Below are 14,831 nucleotides of genomic sequence, written 5' to 3' on the forward strand. Positions count from 1 at the left end.
ACCAGTGAGGTTATGTTTAGAATTGGACCAGCAATACTGATATGCACAGCTGAGACATTTCTTCATCATCTTCCTGTATATTAGGCCTAAAATTTCTTCTGCCTGAGCTTTACTGAGCTATGCTTGTATTTCAACTGGAACTGAGAACTGCTCAGATTTTTGTCATATTTTCATCACACTCTTGGGTATTGACAATAAGCCATAATCATTTAAAAAATCAAAGTTCAAAAGGTAGAATGTCACACTGCTAAGATTTTTTAAGATTATATTTTAGACAGCTAATGAAATAATGTGAATGCACCAAATATCCGTACTCCAAAGAGACAAGTTCCTCATTTGTATGGGATTTATAAGATATTCAGTAGGCTACTGGGGGAAATTCTGAATGTGGAAACCAATTATTTGTCTTGGCTTACATGTTCAGAGCTTACTATGCTGCTTTACTAATCTATTCTTTGGAAAAAACCACAAATGCAGTGGAACAACAAAGATCTGGTACGTTTTTGGGGTGCCCCACAGCCTTCAAAAGGCCATGACTTTGGAAACATTCCCTTCTTCAGTTGAAGTTACTTGATGGGATTGTGCTTGATAGAAAACAGACCAGACAAAAGCCAAGCTGTGAAATAGCGTGGAAACATTGTCTTCAGAGACACACCTCATTTACTTTTTCCTTAAGATCAGAAACTAGGGAAGCTCTTCTGATTAACTCTGTCAAGAGGGACTTCTAGATGTACTGACAACACACTGACTGGTTTGTCGTAGGGACCAAAGATACCTTTTGAGGCTTGTAAATTGTAAATGCAGGTTTGAAAGATTCATGAAGTTTACCACTCCATGGTGCTCATGATATTGATGTGGTATCTGAGTCATTGATGTTATAAGATCAGTTAATATAATAGATAGGTCTGTGTATGTTTGGAATATGGCCAGGAATTCCAGCTCTGTATGCACCAGGCATGCAGCTGTGCAGTCCTCACCCTCCAAGGCCCTTCTCCATTAGCAGTGTTAATAATCAGGTTGGAAATGAGCACAGCAGTCTGACTGCACCATATGCAAACTAGCTGGGAACCTTTGAAAATGCTAGTGCCCTGCCTTTCCTTCTCTGGCAAAATCCTCTCTCTGCCCCTTAGTTAATAATTTTCCAGCTGATGGTAACTGAGAAGATGTGGGGACTGCTCCCGGCACTCTAAGATCCATGCAAGTTGTTGCATGCATTTCAAGTGGCTCCCACTGTGTTGCTGTTTACACAGAGCTCCAGATTCTTTGCAAGGGGTGATTTAGCTGTAATCTCCCACAACAAGCTGCACAGGCAGTACTGCTATTTGTATGTAAGTTTAAAATGTGGCAATAGTTCAACAAAGCCAGTGTGGCTTTGTGTTTACAAATGTGTTGCATCAGCCTTGCCTTTATTGTGCTATCATCTTATCAGAGTAAATGACTGATGTGTTTTTCCTGCCTGCAGCACATTGGCACATAACTCTTCTAAGGGACCTGTTGCTGCTTTTCGTTTCTGGAGTGCACATGTGTAGGCTGGGGAGAGGGTCAGTGCATGACTGAGCAACTCCACTGGTTGACCCAAATATCTGTGGCAACCAGACTGTGATTCAAGTTGTCCTACTAGTTCACAGTCTTTGAAAAGCACTAGGTCCAGTTTTAGCCATGTCACAGATGTTGGTGCCAGTGTCACAGGGCCCTGTGGACCACCAGGAACTTGTCCAATTTTTTTTCCTTATTGCATTTGCTATTTCTCATACCTTAAGTTTTAAACAACTTAATGTCAAAACATGAGTTTGTTAGCATTTACATGCATCAGATTACAGTCACTCCCATTGCCCAGGGGGACGTGAGATTGACCCGTAATGAAATAACAGATTGCACTGTGAGTTTGGGATAAGGAGTGGAAAGGCTGTAGTCCTGTTTTGCAGCTCTTCTGCACACAGTGAGGGGAATGGTGACCACATGGATACAGTTTTGTACTGTAGCCAGCTTAAGTGATGTCTTGACAGCCTTGGCAGTGTGCTTGTGCCTCACCACACCTCTCAATCCAACAGAGCTGGAGATTTGCTCTGTATGAAGGCAAATTGCTCTTTTTATTTGCTTCATGTTTATTTTTGCCTTGTCTAAGATGCATGATGAACCAAGGAGAGTGGTAAGATGTTTCATACCTTAACAAACAATGTTTTCTTTTTTTTTTTCCCCCCTCATTTTTTCCAAACTTGAACATGTTGAGAGGCTTTTGAATAGAAGCATTTTACTTTTTATACTGGGTGATTCAGACATGTTCTGACTGCATCAAAAAACGACAACAGGAGAAGTACAGAAAAACTTTAATAGGAGAGAACGTGTGGCTTTTAGCAACTATCTCTGAGTTTATTGTTCTTCCTTAGACCAGTACCAGTCCTGCACACACCAACAACAGAATATGTTAATGCAAGAGAGTTTTAGTCCACGGTTCACACTTCAGGCCATGCATAGTGTGTGTCAGGAGCAGCAGTGAAGCATGATTTCTCATGGACTTATGAATACCTCCATCCCCTCCCACTGAAGTCTAGCTCCTGACACATTCCCAGTGACAGCCCCAGCAGACAAAAGGCAGCGTGTGTGCTGGAGCAGGTGCTGAGCGATGCTTGTGCTGGCTGCCTGGCCAATTGCTGCCACGGGGCCTGCCTGATGCCTGACTTGCATCCGCCCTTCCCATAGTGGAGGAGTTAATTTCCTCCCCTATCTCACTGCCAGTGAAACCCCGTGGGAATGTAATTATCATGGAGATTTCTGCCCTTGGTCAGATTTGTTTGATGTCAGACAAGCCTCCTCCCAGTTACTGGGGATAAGGGGACGAGTGGTGATTTGTACAGTGGCTCAGCGGTTACAGGAGTTCCTATGTGCAGTACAAAACTAAATAATTTGGTTTCAAAGCTGAGCATGGTATTAAAACAGACAGATAGGAAATGAAGCTACACACTCCTGAGTAATGCAGTGACTTCTAGTATTAAACCTGAGGTCATCTCTCATAATGAGATACATCTGAAATAGGGTTTTGCTTTCTCACTAAGTAACACCCATCTCTGCTTTTGGGACTTAATTTTAAGTAGTTGATAAGAGAGGATATTTGAGCAGCCAGTGGATCTGTGTTCAGTGGGATTAGAAAAGCTGAAAACAACATTGTTCTGGAATTTGCTTACAAGGATTTCTTATGGCTCCAGATTTTGGTTACAGATTATATCAGCACAGCTTTACTTGAGAGTACACCCAGGTAGATTTAGTTTGTCTGAATTCATGTCAGTGATTTGGTCCTCAGGCCTTCATTCATGAAAGCACCTGTGTTTGGAAAGGATGCTTACACATGGGCTTAACTCACTGCCATGGTTCAGAAAGTATTTTTCTAATTTATAGGCTTTGTGTGCATTATTGAACGGTAGAGAATTAACTGGAGGTGAAAACAATTCTAGCACATTTCTTCAGCTGCTGGCAATACATGTAACTCCATTGTCTTTAATAACAAGTGCTAATTTTACACCTGTTAAGGACTTGATAAAGAGCAGCATTGGCAGTGCTGTGTCTTCTGGGGTGGATAATGAGCCATTTTATGTCTCTGAGTCCTGGCTTTCTCCCTTGTTTGTGCTGGCTAGAGCATTATGAGGATGAGATGTGGATTTTTTTTTGCTTCCAAGCCTCTGTTATTATTGTTATTCTGCCTCTCCCATACTGCTAGTAGCCATATGGGTGACTCCTTTGGGAACATGAAAGCACTGTATTTTGACTTGCACCTCTGTGTAAATGGATTTAATAGCTTTCTTGACTTGTGTGTTCTGTCCTGATGTGAGGAGGACATTTGAAAATATGGCTTGCACATACCTTTGTCTCTAGAAGGGGGGGCAGACGTGTCTCAGCTTTGGAAGACTTCTAGTGAGAATTTTTTGAAGTCACTAATTGTATGGGCCATCTGCTGTGGGGAGGGTAAATGGTAGGTATTGTCTTAAGTATGCATAATCCAATATTTTTGGTGAATGCAGCCTTTGAAGTCTTGCGAAGTGAGGCATCTGTGTCTGAATTTAAGCTGAGACTGATCAGACTAATATAAGTTTTTCTGCAATTGGCTTAATTGGTCAACCTAATATCTTTGGGAAAAAAATGATAATTTATGTTATTCTACAGTTAGGAATATGGTAAGTCTTTTAATCACTTTGCATGGTAATCTTGCAAGCTGATGTAAAATTTTGTTTACAAAATACACCTGTTCTCATTTGTTGCTACTTCAAAGTCTGCCCTGTGCTTAAAGGGAGAAGAAAGTGCTGACCTGTACATTTCCTACTAGAGCTTGCATGTTCTCACAGAGGTGCAAAAAGTTATGTTTGAAATACAATTTAGCCTGAAGTGGATGTCAATTCTTTCACTGTAAATTGTTGGTCTGAACTGAAGCATTTACCCTTAGAAAAGGTTTTCAGTTAAGCCTTTTCTCATGTTTCTGTTTTATGCCAAAATACTTCATTTTTAGAGCTGAGCACCCTGCTGTGAAGAAGAAAAATTAGTATATGTATTTAGGTGCATAGTGCCTAGTGCTCAGTATATTTTGCAAACACTGTAAGAGGCTATTATTAGAAGGGTGCTGTTGAGGGTAAACTGAGGAAGACCAAAAGCACACAAGTCAGTGGGAGTAGTGGGTAGTAGACTTGGCTCCTTGTTCCTTACTTGGGCTGTGAGGAATCCCAGAGCTACCGGAGTCTAATAATGTCCAGACCTGCCCAAACATCTTGAATTGAATGCTCAAATGTTATTTACAGTACAAAAATGTGCTTCTGAGAAAAGGATACTTGTTCTGCCACTGTAAAACTAGCAAATCTGAGTTCTTCTAAACTTGCCTCAGGTAGGAATTTACCGATATTTTTACAATTGAATATTGTCACATTCCTGGGGAAAACTGATGTGGACTAAATGATTCATTTTATTACATGCACAGAAACACATCCAGGCAGAAAACTGTGGTAGCAAGAAAATTGCATTACTTTGCTTGTGAACTTGTTAAAATAAGGTGTTTTATTTGCTGGTGTTGAAAGCTAGAACAAATGTCCCTTACAGCTTCAGATAAACCCTGACATTACAAAGGCCTCAGCACTGGGCAGATTATTAACTCTTGAGTGAAGTTACCCTTGACTTCCATCTAACATATAGTGAAAGTTATTATTATACCCAGGCCTTTATTATTATTTGCCTGCTGTATTAGGGAATGGTTTAATGTGCCAATGGCAAAAATATACATTTCTATTCAGCCTATGGGGCCAGACCTTTTTCTTACAAGGTATAGGGAATAGTCCTCCTTCTACTATTCTTGTGATGGTATCCTAAGAAGAGAGGAAACTACAGTATTAAACATAGTAATGAAGTAAAGTCTATTTTTTCATAAGGGTGTAGTGGAAAATAATAAAGGGAAATGGCAAGGGTAAGCCAATGTGAGTTAATTTACAAAAAATCTGTCATTACTCAAAATCAGAATCACATGGCAACTTTGAACTCACTTTATTTCACCTAGTTAATATTTTGCAGAGTGTTTGTATGTTTAGTGCTGATCCATTCTGAGATTTTACCAGCTAAATGAAACATCCTCCAAATAACATTTAAGTATAGATGGTCATCTTGATGTAATCTGTCATGAAACAATTGTAACAAAATCTTCTCATCTTTTTCCTTCCTATCTCTTATGAAGATGGCACTATAAGGTTTACAGGATGTATTTGAGAATGTTTCTTAACTCCCAGAAGGCATTGCAGCATAAATAATTTTACTAAATCATGTTACTTAAACACTCTTTTTGTACTTGTTCTTTCCTATCATGTAACCATGATAGCACCTTACTCTCTCACTGTAGTGTGGGAATGAGATAACTTCGTATCACAGATGTTGCCACAGCTCAAGAGAAATTTAATTTTTTAAATTAAATGAACTTAATTTAAAAAATTTAATTGCTTAGAAAAGGAAATACTGGGACAGTGTTTGGCATAGCCATGGTACTTTCATGTGGTTTACTGTTATTCTATTGATGGTGTTGTTGGAAGTCTGGGAGGAATGTTATCATCAAGCATCTGAACTATAAGCAAGTAGTATTCCTGCTCTGTTTAATATCTTTATTGATAATTTGGGTGCAAAGATCAAGTATGCTCTTAGTAAGTTTGCAGATGACACCAAGTTGGGTGGGAGTGTTTGTCTGCCTGAGGGTAGGAAAGGTCTGCGGAGGGATCTGGACAGGCTGTAGGTCTGAGCCAAAGTCAACTGTATGATGTTCAACAAGGCTGAGTGCTGGGTCCTGCAACTGGGTCACAACAACCCAGTGCAATGCTACAAGCTTGGCAAAGAGTGGCTGAAAAGCTGACAGGAACAATAGACTTGGGGTCTTTTACAGCTGGCTGGCTATGAGCCAGCAATGTTCCCATTGTGGCCAAGGCCACCAACATCCTGGCTTGTATGAGGAATAGTGTGGCCATCAGGGGCAGTGCCGTACTCAGTGCTGATGAGGCAGCACTTCAAGTACTGTCTTGGATTATGGGACCCTCACTACAAGAAAGACATTGAGATGTTGGATGGAGTTCTAAAAAGGGCAAAAAAGCTGGTGAACAAATCACTGTGGAGAACAAGCCCTTATGAGGAACAACTGAGGGAACTAGGATTGTTAAGTCTGGGAAAAGGAGGCTGAGAAGAGACATTATTGCTCTCTACAACTACTTGAAAGAAAGTTGGAGTAAGGGGGTGTTGGCCTCTTCTCCCAAATTACAAGCAATAGGACAAGAGAAAATGGCCTCAAGTTGTGCCAGGTGAGGTTTAGGTTGGATAGTAGGAAAAATTTCTTCACTGAAAGGGTTGTCAGACACTGAAAAAGGCTGCTCAGGGAAGTGGTTGAGTTGCCATCCCTGGAAGTATTTAAAAGATATGTAGATATGGTGCTTAGGGACATGGTTTGGTGGTGAACTTGGCAGTGTTAGTTTTACAGTTGGACTTGATGATCTTAAAAGTCTTTTCCAAACTAAATAATTCTATGATCTAGTGACATTTGTTAAATGAAATATCTGTAGCATTCTTTTACTGGAGCTGAAATAATAAGAGGCTGCTTGGGCACTGGGCAGAGCACTCCTTGTGAGCTGAGAGGCTCAGAGGGACTTTTCTGGAAAATACAGGGCCTGGGCAACTAGGTAGTTTTTAGCTTTCTTTTGCATATAAAATAGTGAAAGGTAAGTATCCTGTTGTGAAGACAGAGGAAATAGAAGGAGACTTAGGAGGAACAAAGTGAGAAAGGCAGATTTGTATTTTGTAGCAAAGTAATTGCCTGCTGGTACTTTGGTGTCAGGACTTCTAAATACATGGGAAGGTCCTTCCCACCTTCAAACAGTATGATTCTACCATCAGTCCTGAAGAGGAGGTGAGGTCATTGTTCTCTACAACTCAGCAGTCCACATGAGCATGAGGAAAATCTTCTTCCATTCAGTCTCAGTTATGATGGGCATTTTGAAAGTCAGCTCTTGCTAAATTTACCATTTCCTCACTTCTTGTGTACAGCCACTTGATGAAAAGAAATATCCTTCCTTTGACATAGGAAGTATCAGACTGTCTAGCATGAGTATGTAATACAGTCCTCATCTTACTCTAATTCTTGTTTAACAATCTCTCAAGACCCAGTTGCTATCTCTGATCCAAAGCTGTCATGATCAGAATAATGTCTGTTTGAGAGTAGAAGCAGCTTTCTACTTAAAATTATTGTCCTGTTGGGATTTCTGCAGTCTCCCTTTAGGTGATTTAAGATTTCTAAGTGTGTCTAGAAGAAGTGAGTTTAAATTTAAAATAAAGTTAAGCTTTTATTTTGTTAAAAAACAAGGCCTTTGGTAAAAAGCCTACACTTGCATGTTGGATTCAGATTTATTCATCTGCAAAATCCTGAAATCATGTAGCTTAACTTTTGCAGTAAGGATATTGTGTTTACTCTCTTTTCTGTATTGTGGAAGAATGGAATTTACTTAATAGTCTTTATCTCTCCTGGTTCACCACTCCAAGTTCGGATCTTCTACCTGAATCCGGTATTACAGATTTAAAGGTAGCTTTTCATGTCCTGCTCAACTAAATTCCTTTTTGAGGAAGCTCTACTCTGGCTATTGCTTCATAAGTCTACTACTGTCTGTAAGAGCTAAGGTTCATGAGGTTTTTCTTGCATATACTTTTGCTCACATGGGATTTAAATCCCATCATTTAGAGTGTTGCAAAACCTGCACGTCTGCGTGGTTGTTTACAACATGCAGCATAATGCACTTACCCCACATCTTACTATTTCCCTTGTTGGTCAAAGCTTTTCTCTGCACCACAAGTCTATAAAGCTCAGAGTAGTACATGTGTGCTCAGAGCCAAATTGCTTCTTTTGCATTTTAAGCAGATTAATCCATTTCAGCTAAATTTGGGATCCAAATCAGACATTTGGGGTCTTTCCCATATACAGCCTCAACACATTCTGCAAACATTTTTTTGTAGGTATGCCGAGAGATGAGTGTTTGGTTAAGGGTTAAATGGAAATGTCCTAAGACAGTTTTAGGCACTCCTTATGTTGAAATTGTTCTGGTCCTGGAAAGCTTTGAGAGCTGTCAGAACAACTGGGGAAGAACTGAGATTTGGGGAAAACCCAGTTATGTGTCTTTCTACAAACACAGGCACTTCTTAAGATTGCCCTTTATGAGAGAAATATAGATTCTTAGGCTGTACCCTTACTAGAAGTAAAGCAGCATGGCTTTACTGAAGTCAGACTGGCACTGCCTCTACAGGATCTGTCTGGAAGCTGTAAGTATTTTCATCACTTTGCAAAGCAATACAGGTGTTCTTTCCTCTAAAAGACATTGTGTTCTCTATGGAGCTTCAGTGATGAGCAAAGAGAAATATTTCCATTTAAATAACTGTAATTTATATTGATGATAATATGCTGAATTCTATACCACCTCCATCTCTCAGAAGGATCTTAATACATCCTTGAGTTTTGGGACACCATTTCATCTGGATGTAGTAGATGGATGTAGATGTCATGGGGTCTTTAATTTTCACTCCTTACATTCATTCTCCTTCTTTCTGATTAATTTCTCTATGGGGTGTCTGCCTTTTACATCGTGGCAAATGGAGTGCCGGGGGGAGGCAGATGTAATGTTTTATTAGCATCCTCTGTTTAATGTAACTTTGCTAGTCCTGTGAACTAAATATGCTATCAAATGTAATTCCCCTGAGATGAACAGATTTATTGATACTAAGAGAACTGTGGAAGAACATTTACAGGCTGTAGAGGAAAGTCAATTCTTTTCTGTACCTTTTTTCTAACTTTCTTTTTTCTGACTCAGGGATCTTTTCTGTTAATCCTGAATTTTACTTTCTTGCAGAGAGTGGAAGACATTTAAAGATACAGTAGGTATTTGACAGCTGATTGAATGAAAAGGTTGAAGCTAATGTGTTATATGAATTATTATTTACTGTGGTGGCACTGGGAACACATCAAAAAAAGGCTGAAACCAACACATATACCCCATATGCATGAGGTGTGTTGCATTAAGCAAGTTTGCAAATAAGAGTATTGAAGCACAGAACCAAAGGAATTATGAATTCAAAGCCAACATCTGTTTATTGTGTCTCTGCTATGATATCTTTAATTCCATAAGACTTGGATCTATATTGCTGCTTCTGTAAATTGCCGTCACTGTTTCCTCCCAGTTAATGTGAGATGGAATGGCAGCACTGGGGCTGAAGCACACAGGAATGGGTACTTACCCCATAGCCTCTCTATTCTTCACTGACAGAGGTTAGTTGTGAGTCACATGGGCATTTTTAATTTTTTCCCCAGTATTCTGTTTTATTACTTGTGTACCTGGATGCCTCACTGCCATGAAATAGAGAATGGTGGAATAGCCTATAAGGCACTGATGGGCAAAAGCAGTAAGATGTGATGTAGGGCTACAGTGCACGAGCATAAGCCTACCCATGTTCTCCAAGACTGCCATGATGTAAAGTCATTTTATACTTTGAAAGGAAAGGTGGAATAAGCTGCTTTGTGTAAGGTGTACCTGCACTGTGGGTGGTGTGTAATCTCCTTGGATTAACATGTACTTTAGCTTCTATTGTCTAAGGCTAAGAAGTTGGCAACTCAGAGGAGTGAGATTTTTCCCATATGGAAAACAGTGTTAGTTGCTCCCACGGCGTATGGCTTCCTTACTTTAATACTTTCTGTTCTTATCTAAGGAGTCCCAGATCTTGCTCCTCTCTAATTAGTTTCACCCACTTCTACAAGGGATGAATCTGGAGATATATGGAAACATGCTAGCCACAAAACAAAAGGTGTGTGGGAAAGAAGTAACTTAAGATCTCCCAAGTATCAATCTGCTGCTTAGCTATTAAGCAGCCTTCTATTTCATTGTTATAAAGAAAACGTTGAATCTGCCACAGACTCTTTAAGGGATCTGAGGACAAGAAATGTAGCTTCTTAATCTCTGTTTACTTCTGCAATGTATGTATACCATAAATACATCAAACTGGAGTATTATGAAGCTTATGAGATTAGTAAGCCACCTTGAGAAACCTGGGTGCAATATGCCATGGAATGATGTAACAATGGTGATTAGTGCATGGGGTAACAAAAGTGATTACTTTTAGAAAATTCTAATTGTGCATGAAAATTTTGTAGCCAGTACCAACAGAGTTCATTGCCCAGAGACTTTTCTGCTTCATAAGCCAACAGTGTGAATTCTGCATTGACAAGTCAAATTTATAATAACCACGTGCATAGTCAAGGACTTAGCCCATCCTTAGTCATGTGTACATAAGGGCTATTAAAGAAAGGTGGTGTTCTAAAAGTACTGGGGATCTTTATACTATCTCTTTTCTAGTTAGAAGAAGGGGTAAAGGTAATATATACAACTGCACCTTCCAAATGAAATTCTGAAATTTAGGATCTTTATGTGATATTGGAGCTGAGCCAGTGACCTCACCATGCATACCTACCTGTCATGTCAAATACTCCACTAAAAAAAACCCAAATCACCACTCATTAATTTTTAATACCATGGCTTCTATTGACCTGTGCTTTCCCTGAATCACCTGGTTTGTAGAGAAGCACAGTATTGACTGGTACAGTTTTATTTCCAGAAAGTCTAATTCTTAAATGGTTTTAATGGTTTTTGTTGGTTTTGTTCCAGGCACTCTTCAGAAGACCTACTTTCCTGCAGAAATAGACACATCTGTGGTCACTGACACTTTCACTACTTCCTTTTTGGCAAGTATTTGTTTTTCATCATCAGAATTTTCATCTGCACTCACTGTTTCTGCCTTTCAAGCAAAAAAAACCCAAAAAAACCAAAAAAACCCAAAAAAACCCAAAACCCAAAACAGAACAGAAAAAAAACCCAAACCAACAAAAAAACCCAAACCAGAACTAACTTCTCTGGAAGAGTTGTTCTTGCTTCTTATATATGGAGATTTCTTTCTCAGTGGATACAAGTGCTTCTTTTCCCCTTGTAGGGGGCAATGTCTTCACAGACCACGGCTGCCTTCATGAAACCAACTTCCAATTCACTGTTGATGTTCCTCCTGGAATGTCTGCAATACCACTTGCCAGGGAGTGCTTGTTCCATGCAGGAATGTCCACCCAGTTTGATAGAATTTGACCCTTAGCTCTTCCACATTCATCCTTGAAGCCTCAAGCTAGTGAACTAAATCTCCCTGGTGTTGCACAAGGACACAAGAGGGAAAGTTTACAAGCTTATGTAGTGAGGCCTTGTAGTGGTGACCTGTTTGAGTAGGCATGAACTGCACTGTGGTGGTCACCACTGCTGCCAGCCAGGTCTGAAGAAGCTGGGAACAGCAGTGGCAACCCCATCATGAAGCACAACCTCAGACAGAGCATATGGTATCCCTACTCAAACATATTTAAACAAGAAACATTTCTTAACAAAGAAACTGTTTGTGCCAGCAAGACCTCTTGTGCTGCCTGTTGCTTCACTGGCATAATTTTGACTAAATGTAATTCCCAGAAAATAAGGCAAGTTGAGAGTAGGGAATGGACACAAGAAATTTTTTATGTAAAAAACCTCAACAACAACAAAACCCCCCTGCCCCATCCAAAGCAAACAAAACCAAACACCCCACTGCATGATTGTGTATCTGTGTCCTTTTTCTCAGTGCCCAAGTTAGTGACAAGAAATGTATTTTATTTAGTAATAAATGAATTAAAATTCCCTTACTTGAGAGAGTTTTTCTGATGACAGGCAGAAACGCTAAAGCTGGCAAACTTATTTTAAAAGCATGCTCCCAGATCACAAGCCTCTGAAAATGAGTATTGGGTGCTTAGAGGAGCTTTATGAGTACACTTTTGTTAAATAGCTGCTCTGATCTTGCTTATTCAGTCTTTAAATTAATGTGTAGAAGATGCCCATAAGCAACCAGCAGCTGAATTGACTGTGATTAGATGGATTATTACTATTACTCAGCCCAACAAGTTGCTATATGTTTTGTGTACTCAAGCAAATTTTGCTGTGCAGGCAAGTGGAATGATATGCACATGGAAAAAAAAATTAAATCTCTCAAAATATCTCAGGATTGAAAAAGCACAGACTTGTGGAGTTGGAATAGAAATTAATTGCCTTTGTTTCTGAATTAGAGGCTTTATGGCATTTACATATACAAATAGGCCCTGTCTCAAAATATCCCATGTTAAAAACAAACATCGACTCAGTTGCTCCTTTTCTCTCCCTGCTAGGAAACAGGAGCCGATTTATCAGAGCATCAAGCTGATTAAGAAGAGATTATCTGCTGTAGGGGCTCATTTAAAGAGGTCTCGGGATTCCACTGGATGGCTGAGTTTGGTTGAATTCATTTCACACAGTAAAAATCTGATCTCTTAGCTTTAAAATTGTTTAACTTAGTGTGAAATAACTAAGAAGTTCTTAAAGTACTTGGGAGGTGAGCCCATTCCACAATAAGGCCAAATGCAAGGTCCTGCATGTGAGTCAGGGCAATCCCAAGCATTACATGCTGGGTGGAGAATGGATTGAGAACAGCCATGAGTAAAAGGATTTAGGGGTGTTGGTTGATGAAAAGCTCAACATGATCCAGTGATGTGTGCTTGCAGCCCAGAAAGCCAACCTTATCCTGGGATGCATCAAAAGAAGCATGGTCAGCAGGCTGAGGAAGATGATTCTCCCACTCTACTCCACGCTCATGAGACCTCATTTTGAGTAATGTGTCCAGTTCTGGAGTCACAACAGGAAGGTCATGGAGTTGTTGAAGCAAGTCCAGAGCAGGTCCACAGAGATGATCAGAGGTCTGGATGCACCTTTCCTGTGAAGACGGGCTGAGAGAGTTGGGATTGTTCAGCCTGGAGAGGAGGAGGCTCTACCAACACTAGCTGCCTTTCAGTACCTGAAGGGGGCCTACAGGAGAGGTGGGAAGGACTTTTTAAAAGGGCTTGTGGTGGGAGGACAAGGGGTAATGGTTTTAATCTGAAAGAGGGTAGATTAAATTAGAGAGAAATTTAGATTAGAGGAAATTCTTAAGTATGAGTATGGTGAGACACTGGCACAGGTTGCTCAGGGAAGTTGTGGATGCCCCCTCCCTGGAAGTTTTCAAGGCCAGGTTGGATGGAGCTTTGAGTATCCTGGTCTAGTGGGAGGTGTCCCTGCCCATGGCAGGGGTAGTTGGAACTAGGTGATCCTTAAGGTCCTTTCCAACCCAAATCATTCTATGATTAAGACACATCTTTATTTCATTATTTCCAGGTGTTCTCTGGAGAAAGTCTATATGGCAGAAATTCAAGCTGTGAGCCAAATAGTTACAAGGAAAACAGTATTATTTCAGTCTAGGGACCTTCTTCTGAAACAAACTATAAAAATACAGGAGAATGCTGTATTTCCTCTATAAGCTCTTGTTCAGGAAAACACTTAATTATTTTAAGGCTCACTGACTGTGATGTAACTTGCACATATGTTTAAGTGCTTTGTTGACTAGGGGTATATTCCCAGTGAGAGGCAAGCACTCATTGACTTTATGCATTGCTCCATAGGTCTTCTATTTGGCCCAGATTTGTATTTGCTACTAGTATGTGATACTTTTCTGATTGGTGTGTTGGAGCCTGACATAATACTGCTCTGACTGCTGGATCCAGGCAAGAGAAGGAAACTTGTAAGCAATGCAGCATCACTTTCCCTAATCTCCCTGGATCTGGGAGAATGTATTTGCTGATGGCAAGTCCTTGGACAGGTGACAGAGGGGATCAAGGAGGCATAAATTATATGAAAGCATGATAGCAATACACTAAAATGCTGTGGTATTTCTTGTATGATGGAATGTCAGGGCTGGATAACATTGTTATTAAAGCAGCATCTGCTGAACGGGTAATGGAGGGCACCAGTGTAATGGTGACATTGGTCTTTGCAGTGATTTCTGAACAATAGCTTTGAGGAAATAAAGCATTCTCCTGTATTGTTATAGTCCTGTAAATCTCCTCCAGAATTTTCTTTTTTTTACGTCATGCTGTGCTTGGGCAGCCCCTTGCAGCCAAGATCTCCCTGGGCTATTATGAGGACCCACTGAGGGAACATCCCCAATCAAGGGTTTGTAACCAAAATAGAGCAGGCAGAGAAATGGTTGAAGACAAAGACATGTGGAATGGCATATCCAGGGTGACAGGTCACCTCCACCTTCCCCTCCAGCCATGGGCTCAGGCCTCCCTGCATATGATTCTGTGCCTCCTGAACAAGCTGCTTTCTGCGTGTTCCACTGTACACTGCATAGATGTGGAACTAAAGTCTAGGCAAAAACTTCTGACTTTTTTTTGG

This window comes from Calypte anna, chromosome 5A, assembly GCF_003957555.1.
Source record: "Calypte anna isolate BGI_N300 chromosome 5A, bCalAnn1_v1.p, whole genome shotgun sequence".
NCBI classification, from domain to species: Eukaryota; Metazoa; Chordata; class Aves; order Apodiformes; family Trochilidae; genus Calypte; species Calypte anna.